This window comes from Alligator sinensis, unplaced genomic scaffold, assembly GCF_000455745.1.
Source record: "Alligator sinensis unplaced genomic scaffold, ASM45574v1 scaffold439_1, whole genome shotgun sequence".
NCBI lineage: Eukaryota > Metazoa > Chordata > Crocodylia > Alligatoridae > Alligator > Alligator sinensis.
Genome location: NW_005842523.1, coordinates 963,097 through 975,651, shown reverse-complemented (window position 1 = coordinate 975,651; position 12,555 = coordinate 963,097). Strand labels below are relative to the sequence as shown.

Sequence of the window (12,555 nt, the reverse complement as noted above, 5' to 3'; positions counted from 1 at the left end):
GCGTTGTTGGCTCGGTGCCCGGGGGCTCGCCCCGCCCCGCCGTGTCCCTTTCCCCTCCCAGCCCTGTTGCGGGCCGGCACCGCGCGTGTCCCCGGGCGGCTCCTGGGGAGGCGGGAGCACGCTGCCCGGGCCCCACTGCAACCCCCCCTGCCTGCCCTATGCGAGCGCCCCACCCCCGCCCCCCCGTGTGACACAGGCCGCGGCTCCTGTCTGGCTCCTCACTCAAGTTGCCCACGAGCAGGGGATGACTTGGGGTCTGTAGTCTGCAGTTACAAGACGCTGCCCTGCTTGGCTCTGGTTGGGAAGTGGGAAGATGGTATTGAATGGGGAAGCCTCTTGCTCAAGCTGATTACTTGAGTTTGTGTTTAGGTTTGGTGCGGTCAGCTGCTGCGATTGACACCGATCTCCACCGAGTGAGTTCCTCTAGGACAGTGGTTCCCAAACCTTTTTTAAACCGCAGACCAGAAGTGACCGTGGGCCGGCAAACTGCAGTCCAGAAGTGACCGGCATACTGCGGACCTGCAGCCCTTTTTTATATACCCTTTTTGATACCAAATATGCCGGTTGCTTCCGGACTTCGAGTGCGGCAGCCAACTCTCCTACAGACCGGCAGCCAACCCTTTGTAGCCCCAGTGCTGCGGGCCGGGGTTGGGAACCTCTGCTCTTGGATGGTGGTTTTTATAGGGGTGCACCGATAAAGATTTTCTTGGCTGATACCGATGGTTGATTATTAACCAGCCATATTGGCCGTAGGGGTTGCCAACTCTGTTTGAATCTATTCCGGGGGGTTTCATCACAGAATGGATTACCGTGTGTTGACTTTACATCAGAAAGGCAAATGCACGTTATTTTTACATTTTAAAAACCCACCGGACAACTGTATAAATCAGATTCAACATTTAATATTTATTTTAATAAATTCCCTATCATTGATTTCCCGGGTGACTCAACAGTCTCCTGGAAATTTATGTCTAATTCCTGGAGACTACAGGGTGATCCTGGAAGGTTGGCAACCCTAATCGGCCAACACTGATCCGATAACCAATATTAACTGCAGGTTGAGTCGCACTGGGCCAGGCCAGGCAGCTCAGCTCCACCCTCCCCAGTCACATCTGTGGCATTCAGTGCCTCTTACAGCACCCATCCTGCCCCTGCCTGCAGTCCGCTCCATGCTGTGCCACACCAGCACCCAGGACACGACGGCAGCTGCTCCGCTCCAGCCCAGCCCAGCTCACTGGTGAAGGGATGGGGGTATCTAGGGTCACCCTGGCTTCCGGGACAGAATCCAGGCATCCAGGGGCCCCGACCAAAAGGCATAATTATCAGGGAACATTATAAACTACAACCGCCAAAAAAAGCCAATAGCTGATCGTGTAAATTTCGCTTTTCTTGGTGCCAGTCCAAAAGGCACCTGATATATCGGTGCACCTCTACTACTTTAGACTCAAGGCCTCCCTCCATAGGCTCAAGGGCCCTCTCTGAAAATGCCAGCTCTTAGTTTTCACTCCGTTTCTATGGAAAAATAATAGAGCAATTCCTCTGTGACAAAAACTCAAAAAGACCCAAACAGGTCCGTATGTTTTTCATGCTGTGTAAATTTCAATTTAAAATCTCTGGCATTAGCTTGTGAACCATGTTCACACGTGTAACAGTGCATGATACCCCACAGCACCCTGAAAGGAGCTCGGCCTCCTGTGCCTGGAGGGAGATGTCTTCAGTTCTGTCAGTTTACTAAGTGGAGGCATCTGTATATGAGGTGATGCACATTAAGGACCTGCAAATTCTGTTGAAGCAAACTGAAATAACACTTGCATTGGTAACCTAGTATCCAGAGATGGAGCCTTAGGAGGGAGAGAAAACAAAACAAAAACTTCCTCCTCAACAGAAGGTTTAATCTATCTGTCTGCCTGTCTGTCCATAACACTTTATTCACACTCTGATTGGCTGACTGAAACAACCAATCAGACTGCAAATACAGTGTTGGGACAGGAGGTGGCACCATGGCAGAGCATTGCCATGATGGTGGGGACAGAGGGGTTGACCCCGAGCCCACTTCCTGTGGGGGGGGCGGGCGATGCCACCGAAGGTGGCCTGGCCCCAGCCCCTTGCTCCTTGGAGGCGGCGGCAGCGGGTGGGGGGGGCGAGCAGGGTCGGGATGCGCTGGTGCACACCTGTACCTCCCCACTTCCTTTCTTGCTGCTTGCAGGGCCAACACTCCTCCTCAGGCCTGGGCCCTCTCCTCCCCCACCCCTCACCCCTGCATCAGCCCCGAGCCCACTCCTCCCATCCCCCTGCCACCACTGTTGGCCCAGGCCTACTGCTCCCCGCCCCACCGCCATGGCGGGCTGGGTTTTCCCCCATCCTTGGGCTCAGTCTTCCCCCACACCCCCTGCATCCGGCCCAGGTCTGCTTCTCCCCTCCCCCCACTGCTGCAGCAGGAAGGGGGGGAGTGGACCCAAATGCGGCAAGGGGTGGACACCGTGCTCTGTCCCCGCCCCCTCATGCCCCCCTCCCCATGTCATTCTTGATGGGGAATTGGCTAGTTGATGATATAAATGTAAGTCTTAGCTGACCAGTTCAACTTACATGCATAGAATGGGTCAGAACACATGGAGAGCTCCCTACATGATCATTCCCTCGGATTTCTCTCTTTTCTGAGATAATTAGTGATTTATTTGTTAAATAAATTGAGAAACTTCTTCCTTCACATCTTGTGTGCCATCTGATGCATATATCTTCTCTTCAAGCACTTAAGTAACTTCCCATTCCAGGCAGGGACAACAATGAATGGGACAGGAACATTTTGATTTCAAGAGAGAAAGTAACATGCGAGGCCTGCAAAACTCTGCATCCCTTCACTAAGCCTCCTGTTCTTAAGAAAATTATCTCTTCTGGCTCATCTACACAATGTCTTTATGTTATTGGTAGCTTTACGAGTGCTGTATAGATTTTTCTCTCCCCTTGCTTGGTAGTAATTTCACAAATCATTGGCAAGATACTGTATGGGAATTTGCCATAATATGCTTGGCACCATTATTTTGCAAAAATTAAAAAAAAATCTGCATGGATAAACAGTCTACCCTCTAAATTTGGCCTGAATTAGACATTTACAAAGACTAGAAGATCTTAGACAGAGGCATGACATTAACTCCTGTTAGTGAAATCCTGCCAGTAGCACATATTTGTAGTCACAGTTAAAGCCTGTACCACAGCATTTTCTCAGTACTAAAAAGAAACTGTTGAGCAAAAATAAGACTGTGCAGCAGTTTACTTGAGCTTATTTTTAATTGTTTAATTTTTATTACTTATCTCAACGTTGGCAGCTATTTTTTTCCTTTTAATGTCAGACTCCCAAAAGGAGGGAGCATTTACAATATCTGACCCAGCAAACCTTAGGACTTTCAGAGATGTGCTTGAGCACTCTAGTGGGTTATGGTATATATCTACATATATTCCATGTCCAAATAGGTATTTTTTATCCATTATAATAGTTTAGCATCTCATGCTGGAAGCTCTTTTGTTTTGAGTAGTTTGAAATAGTGTGATTAAATAGCACATGGCTTAAAATTGAAGATCCAAGTAGTTATACAAATACTAAGTATTATCTTAGTGGTCATTTTATTTAGATATATACACTTGACGTTTCCTGTAAATTGGGTTGATTCATACTTTTAACAGATTTCTAAGTCTGCAATAAAGTGTTCTTTTTAGTACATACTATAACAGTGAATATTCCATAGATAGCTATATATTTCTATTCCTTGGGAATGCTGTACTTCCAAAAATCATATTGGCCAGTATTTTCTGCATCATATTGCTTCATTCCATACATGCACACTGTGAAAACACCTATTACTTGTCATAATCTCAGTCTCTTCTTTGAAATAGCAACAATCACATTTGTTATTCTAGCCTCAGCTCTTCCTACTTTGAGTAGTGTGCCCACCTAAGCCTGAGGAACTGTCCCCGAGCAGCTCAGGACCAGGTGATCCACACTCAGGCTTTGTCTACCTCAGACAGTAGCATCCACCGCGCACAGTCTCCTGTGGGAAATTACCGTTGCTCGCCTGCCACATCTTGCTCTTAACGGATAATGTGGGAAGCTCCTGTATGACCCGTACTCATAAGAGAGCACTCTGGACGGATGTCCTTTGGGCTCCATGTCCCCTTCCAAGCGCCAACCTGTTGGTCACATGCCATGTGGTAGACAGTTGGGACTCCTCAGTGGTCTGGAGTACCGTCTCAACCTGATTAGACCAGTTGCAGCTCCTAGATGAGTTTAATGGCCCTGGTGGCGGCTGTAGACTGGCCAGGGTTGTTTTGTGTTTTCCCCCACCTCAATAACTTAAACAATGTGGAGGAGTGGTCTTGCTCGCCGAGACCACACCTTTCCTGGACAGACCCTTGGGTGCTGTCCTTAATAGGTTTTTCCGCCCCAGAGTCCTCGAGAGCTCCTGGTCTCTTGGCTCTGGTTTCTTTAGAATAGGAATACCTTGAAATCCAAACTTCTTTTCTTTAAATCTTTTTCACCCAATATAAGACATGGGTATAATTCTAGATTATGAGTTTCAAGTGGCAGAGTTTGTTTTGCGCACTCTCTCTCTCTCTCTCTCTCTCTACTTACCTTTATTTGTCTGGTGAAAAATGTTAATTGTTTAGCAGGCAAGCAAATTATTAAGCCTCCCTCCGTACCTTCATTACCAAAATTATGCCTATATAAATTTGTGTTTGGGCTAATAAATGTTGTTACTCTTTGTAGAAGAGACTGATGCAGTAGCATATCTTAGTCTTGGGTCTGAGTTAAGAAGCAAGAAAACTGGTCCTGTTAAGGTAGTTATTAGGCAAAAATATGTTCGTCTTAATTTAGCTCATCTTGCAGATACACCATTAGCTTTTAGAAATGTGTGTGAAAAACCTAACTGGTTTTAAGATAAAGCTCAGTGAGTGTATATACTCATATAACCTGGTTGCTTATGATAGCAAGGGACTAGATTCAGTAACCAAGGAGGTCCCCTCCATTCCTGTGTTTTTATATTATGTTCTGTATTAAAATCCATAGAGATTAGAATGTGTGGTAATATGGATATTATTATATCCTATTTGATAATCAGTGAATAATACATTATGACACCTTAGTACAGTGTTGCCTAACCTTTTAGAGTGGCAGGCCAGGTACTTGGGACCTGGCTGCACCATGGCTCACCACTCCCTGTAAGGAAATCGGGGAAGGGAAGTGGTTGCCAATGTCAGAGGGAAAGGAAAAGAGTGGGGAAGGGAGAAAGGAAGAAAGCTTATCTCTGGTAAAACAGCACCTGTGGTATGAAAGGGAGGAGCAAGGAGGTCCATGAAGTGGATCAGCCACGTCAAGGAAAAAGATACGCCAGGCAGTGCTGTTGTTGATCCCCCATACAGCAACAGAATCCAACCTGTGGGCTGTAGATTGAGCACCGCTGGGTTAATGTAATTCTTTTATAAAGGTAAAATAAAAACATGAATGGTCTTAAAGAAAAATGTACAGCATATTTTTATTCTTTTAACAAATACTTCAACTAATTATGTTTGTCCAATCCTACATATATTTGCAAGGCAGCACCAATAAGGGAACAGTTTCATTTTGACTTTGCTTGATATATTGTGACATCTCTGTATATGTAAAATAATAGTTCTCATGTTGGTAACAGGAATTTTACCATTCCCTTAAAGAAGCTAAAATTTTGCCCAGCAACTTCAGTGGGATTTCAGTGAGCCCTTTTTTTGCACATTTATTTGTTGGGCACAAAGTTAGTATTGTAAACCTCTACTATAAATAGATGTCTGATCCTGTTACTCTCATTAATTTTTACTCTCATGAATATTACAACTAAAGGAATGGGTTGCTGGCTCAGGCCCTACATTGTTATAACGGTACTTAAGTTCAGTTGGGTAGAACTCTGCAGGATCTTTTCACCATAAAAAGAGTAGTACAATATATTGTGAAAGTAATTGTAATGTGTAATATATAATTACATGTAATATGTAATTATTTCATAATAGAGAATTGTAGGAAGTATTGCAAAGGTAATTAAAATGTTGTTCACATTTACATTTTTAAATTCACTGTATCACCTTTCTTTGATTTATAAACTAAGAGAACTTAATTGTTCTTTAATGTTATACTAAAATGTAGTCTTACTTTGTTCTTGGTTTTGTTTTGTTTCTAGGTGGAGGTTTAGCTGTTGGAACCCTTCTTCTTATTGGTTAGTATGGAATGTATGAAAATATCATGTTATACTTTAATGCAGTTCCCTAGTATTTTATGTAACTGTGATACAATCTTTCTTTCTTTCTTTCTTACAGTATACATAGCAGACTTCATTTTCTTTCTGTAACAGAACTTTCATAGATGTCTTAATATTTTTTACTAAGTTATGTTTTTCCCAATGTCTTTCAATTTTTTCTCTTCAAAACTGCTAAACACAAAAGAAAAAATCTGGATCAACAGCTGGAATGCGGAGTCAATCTTTTTAAAGGCCCTCCCTCACCCCTTCCCGTCTCTCAGCTGTTGAACATCTCTATTGCACAGCTTGCAAAAAAAAAAGCAGAAAAGTTTCACTTTGAGTCTCAAGGGAAGGTGTTGGTAGGAACCTGATTCTAGCTAGCACATACACAAGGTTCAGACTGACATGGCAGAAAAGCTTGCAGAGCTCTTTGTCTCCGCTGTTTTATATGCAAGGTGTCAGGTGCTATAAATGGTGGTAGCTCCAGGAACCTTTCTGGAAACAGTGGGTTACTGAGCCTGGATGCAGCAGCAAGGAATATAGGAGTAAGTAATGCTGATGCCTTTCCTTAGGATAAGGCATACCTTTTTTCCCCCTTCTCTTTCTCTCAACCTTCTGGATTCCACAGGACGTCAGAAAAAGACAATTTTCCTTATTGAAACGTAGAGGTTGTACGCCTATAGACTATTATTTCAATCTCCCCAGTGAAACACACTTCCTCCAACCTCACCCGCCTCCCTCCCAAGCACACACTGGACCTCTCACTTTGTTAAAGGTTTGGTCCAGGCACTGCTAAAGTGTCTTTTCACAATCAGGTCTTAATGAGATACCACAGAATCATAAAGAGCTCTCATGAATGAGTCTCCCCTTTATGTTCTTTCTGAGTAGTAGTAAATCTCTAAAGTCGGGGCTTTGTGCAAGATGCTTCAGACTCACAAATAAACTCCCCAGAATTAGAGACAAGTGAGTGACTAACATCTGAGCTGCTTATGTTTTTAGAAAATGAAGCACTATCTGGAAGTGAGCCACTCCAGAAAATGGCTGGTTGGAATAAAAATAGATAAGCAGTTGAATTTGTTATTGTCCCTGAGACAAGTTTATATTTTCTCCAAAGTAAATTAAAACCAATACTATTAATGAGACATTTCACTGCATCAGAAGATAATGGCTACAGTGCCAATCTACTACATAATGAAAAAAGTCAGGGAGATGCAAATATTTTACAAAGAGCAGAAGATTCTTTGTGACCCAGGAAAACAATAACATGCAGCAAATATCACTGTCTTTTACTGAGTCTATAAGCAAATTAATATTTCATATTTCTCCTCAGAATCCAACATTACAATGTTATCTTACCAAAACTTCCCATTTTTTTTGAGACTTTCATAGTCTGGTGATCTACTAAAGATACTGTAGAGAGTCACTAAGAGCTTCTTAAACTTCTGATACAGTAAGATGTATTTTCAGTAGAATACTCTCCTGTAATTTTACATGGGTAGACAGACACCAAGCTGCCAGAGCCCTGGATATATGTCATATCATCTCTGTATTCAAGTGTAGATAGTAGGATATAGAGATGATATGATGTATATCTAGGGTTCTAGCAGTTACATATGGCTCAAAAGACATTGTTAAAAACCTAGAAAACCAGTGCTCTGAACCAACGGATACATTTGGTCCAGATTCAGTACTGACGTGTTTTGTTGAAGTAATACAGCTGGCTGATTACCAGGTCTAGAGAAGCTACTAATCAGGATAGACCTGTTCCTGTAAGGCAGGGGTCAGCAACCCCCAGCATATATGCCGAGCATAGCACTCGAGGCCACTTTGCTTGGCACATGACCGCCAGCCTGGGCTCTAGGCAGCTGCTGCCAGCCACAGAGCTGGGGCTGCTCCCAGCAAGTGGTTGGGAGGCTGCAAGCCCTGCTGCAAGCAGCCCGGGAACCATGGCTGGCAGCAGCTACCCCAGAGCGTGGGCTGGCTGCAGTCAGGAGACTGCAAACAGCTGCTGCCTCCTGCCCTGGCCGACAGGCACAGTGCTGGCACCTACTGCCTTCCCGAAGCCCAGGGCCTGGAGACGGCCAGGGCGGGGAGGCAGAAGCTGTTTTCAGCCTCCCGGCTGCAGCCTGCCTATGTTCGGGGTAGCTGCTGATAGCCACGGGACCTGGGTTGCTCCCAGCAGGCAGCTGGGAGGATGTAAGCCTTGCTGCAAGCAGCCCAGGATCCATGGCTGGCAGCAACAACCCACAGCCTAGGCCATCTGCAGCCGGGAGGCTGCAAACAGCTGCTGCCTCCCCACCCCCGGCCCCAGCACCGGGCAGGCAGCAGGTGCTGGTGATGCTCTCCACCATGCTGACCTCCCCCGCCGCCTCTGCAGAGCAGCGTGTGGAACCTGGCACAGCAGGGCACAGTGGGGAGACGCATGAAAGCTGCCTGCTGTTCTGAGGTCCCTGTTGCCCTGGCCACACTTCCCCTGCAGGTGGGGGCAGCAGCGAGGGGCACAACCCTGTGCTGCTGCCTGCGCTGCCCCCGTGCACACAGGGGAAGTGTGACCAGGGCAGTGTGGAGCTTGCAGTGGCAGGGAGCTTCCCCGTGGAACCCCTCTGTATGTTGCCGCTGGCAGGCAGCTTCCCTGTGCAGCCCTTCTGTATGCTGCCGCTCTGAGTCGCACACGCTGCACTCTGGAGGGCCCAGAGGAGGGCAGCAGGGCCGGGAGCGCAGTGTGAGAGACCCGGAGTGGCAGCGCACTGAAGTCTTATTTATTGTCACCAGGTTTACAATTTTTAGAAATCTGGTATTTACCATAAAAAGGCAACATTTATGATGATTAATTATACTAATATGCTATGCATCCTGCCATGTACCCCCTGTCCTCGTCTTTTTTTCTGGCGTGCCAGCACTCCGACACCTTCCAAGGTAGACATTGTGTTTTTTTCGACACTCCAGCCCAAAAACGTCGCCTACCCCTGCTGTAAGGTAAGAGTGTCAAACACAAAATCTGAGAAGGTGAGTCATCTGGCCTACAGGGCTCTTGTTTTGGCCTAAAAAAGTGGATCATGAAGCCCACTGGCATGGATACCATCCAGAGGTTAATGCTGCCACCACTTGTCCCGCTTTTCCCAATGCCAAATCTGAGGTTTTCAGTAACTGGTGCTACTTGAGTGAGGGGGTACCCTGGTTGGTGGCCATACCCTCAGCAGTCCTGGCAGCAGTGGTGAGAAGCCTGATGGGCTAGATGACCCATTCTTGGCTGCTGGCAAGGAATATAGCCTACTAGCTAATTTTAGCTTGACACCCCTATGCTAAGAGAATGTATCTGGACTTCTGTGTGAATCTTGGGGCGATATGGCCTAAAAAAAGTAACTGGAGTATAACTGATCTCATGCAGTTAGAGCATATGATTAATCAGAAATGCGGGTATATACCACTGCCAATAAAATAGAAAAAATGTTGCTACTTAAAAAAGTAGGGGTTTTTATGTAGCATTTTGCTCTAAAGTCAGAGTTGACTAGCTCAGCAGAACATTCTTAGAATTAAGAAAATACAGTCCAGAGCAGCGGTTGTCAACTTTTGCCAGAAGCAGACTGGAATGACCCAACTCAGGTCTAAGGTGAGCCAGTGCTATGACTCAGCTGCTGTCACTACTGCCCTCAGCTGCAGGATAGGGCATCGTGGGTGAAGCCCCCACCAGTTCTACGGGCTACGTCTGGCTCTTAACTATATAGATTGTATATCCCTGGCCTAGATCACTTAGCCTTTCAGTTCATTGTAGTCTAAGAGGCCTCCTTTATGTCTTATCATTGTCTTGTGGTAAAGATGGTCAAGAGGATTGTGAAGGAGCAGGCCACAGATATAATCACATTTCTCATGCATGATTTAGCTACAACTGGAATGTCCCCTCAAACTTGCAAAACACATATAAAACTTAGTGTGTTATAGATCTATCCTGAGTTTGGCAACATCAGTTCCTTTTGCTGCCAAACTCATCAGCTGGGAAGTTGAGAAAGAAACTAGTCATTCACTCTAAAAAGGTGATAAACACCCCCTGCCTTACTGTCTTTGACAGTGTTCTTAAATTATGGGTTTAACGGTATATTTAAACCGAAGAGTTAGATATTGGTGGTACGTGGAGCATTTGGGACAATTTAGGTGGAAAAGGACATTCTAATGTTTATTTTACAATATGCTTGACTGGGGCTCTAGGCCACTAGCACTCGTCTTGATAGACAGTTCAACAACTGTAGACATATTTCACCTGTAAGAAAAGGTTTTTTTAATTACTGTTGCATAATAGATTGTTAGTTCTCTAGCAATATGTAGATTCCTGTCTTGATCTTGGCCTGTGCTATACATCCTAATGAAACCACTTCTTGACCAGTTGACCACTTTACAGTGAACATAAACTGCCAACTAGAGACCTTCTTTTTAAGGAGGTATTTGGAGCTTTCTCTGATTCGTATGTACTCTGTGAAAGGAACAGAAATATTATGGGAAAAATGATCACATATCTTATGACGAGATCTATAAGGCTACTATAGGATGTTCCAACCACTCTTAGATACTATAGAATTATCAATCCCATATCTTGATAGTAATAGAAGGATGTTATGGACAGGGTGCCTCAGTAACTTTTAATTTTCTGTTCAGTTCTACATGGGTAAATAGAACCATCCCTCTGTAGGGTTGATTTGCTGCTTCCTACATTCCCCAGCAGAAAAACCTCTGACATGGAGGAGGTAGCCCTTCACATCAGTCTGATTCTTCCTCAGACACCAGATTTGTGAATGCTCCTTGCTTTCCCCCACCACATGTCTTGGTGGCTTGTTATGTAGTTTGAATGAGAAATGGATTTTTTTTTCCAGAAAATCACTAAATTTTATGTCAAAATTTAGTTGAAAATGGTTTGTGCTGAATAGCATTTTATGGCAGTGCACCTTTAGGTGCCTGCCACTTTAAGGACAGAGGCAGGCTGTTACCAGATGCCTGATGAGGGCAGCCATTTTGGAACACTAGGCATATAAAGACTGCAGTTTGCTGCTGCCAGCCCAGGCAAAAACATCACCTGGCTGAGTGGCATGGGACATCTAGAGGTAAGAGCAGGAGGCTCTTGGTCCTGGGCATGACCTAAAACTGCACCCTGCCGAGGAAGGGTGGCTGGTGGGGCTCCTAGTGTTGTGGGAGCCCCCAGGAAATGCCAGGCAAGGTACCTCCCTGCTGAAAGGCAGGTAGGAGTGCCTTAACCCCAGCCAGCCACCATCTGGTGGGTAATTCTGAGAGCTGGGGGAGTAGTGGGAGCTAGGTATGCCTACGTGTAGGTTCCTGAGCCCAGCAGAGATGCAGATTCCAGAGACCCTAGGAGGGGGTAATGAGTAGAGTATTGAGAGGCCCCACACAGGGTAGGGCTGAAGTCAGAGTAGGCCTGAAGGGCTGTGTGTGTAGGGGGTGCTGAGTAGGCCTGAAGTGCAAACAGGCCTGAAGGACAGTCCCACGGGCATGCTGAGTAGGGACGAATGGGAGTAAGCCTGAAGGCCAGTGCAAGGGCCAGCCCCATGAGAAGTTGGTTGCAAGCATGAGACAGAGACCCCAGGGTGGGGTGTAGTGTAAAGTTGCCAGGTGAGGGGCTTGGGGCAGAATTAGCCCAGGGTTTGCACAAGGCAAGACCACATAGAGTAGGGGAACTCGCGGGAACTGAAGGACTGCATAGTGAGGCAAGTATGTGAGTAGCGAAGCCTGATGGCCCAAGAGGGGCCGCTCAAGGAGGAGCAGGGGCAGTGGAGGGTGGCCCAGTAATGGGCAGTGTGCCAGAGGCCCCAGTGAGAGGGGGGCAGAGTGTAAGAGGCCTCCTGTGAGAGGGGATGTGGTATGAATGTGTGGGTGAATGGAGTCCAACTTTGGACTAGGTTTGTTCTGATCTCAGACTGGGGAGCAGTACCAATCTGGATGCCATCTGCGAGGCATGGGCTGCAATGTAGTGAAGGTTCAGAGCAGCAGATAGCACCCCCTGGTATCGTGGCAGTAATGGGCAGTCTCCCACATCATACCAACTGTTTACGGAACAATAAAGTTGTGGCAGGCGAGACTGGGCAGACTGCCCCATAGAGACAGGTGGGCAAGCTGGCATGAGACTCGGCCCCGAGTGTGCCCCCTTGTCACATTTTTTTAATTTGTATAGAGCATTTTTGAGCTGTGAAAACTGCTCTAAAGATACTACGATGAAGGACCGTCTTACCCTGTCCCCCCTTTTACTTAATCCCAGCTTTACCCTTTATATTAGGAAATATTATAATAATAATATATA

The 12,555-nt window shown here is 45.9% G+C and overlaps 1 protein-coding gene across 8 annotated transcripts in view; it reads left to right on the top strand.

Moving 5' to 3' along the window:
* Positions 1-366: 366 nt before the first annotated feature.
* The window catches only part of ELP4 (elongator acetyltransferase complex subunit 4), a 268,164-nt gene continuing 255,975 nt past the window's right edge, over positions 367-12,555 (top strand). For all 8 annotated transcript variants that reach the window (XM_025213344.1, XM_025213342.1, XM_025213337.1 and 5 more), the window contains exons 1-2: positions 367-413; positions 6,201-6,236. The gene's annotated coding sequence lies outside the window, so the exon portion shown is untranslated. The remainder of the gene's footprint in view (positions 414-6,200; positions 6,237-12,555) is intronic.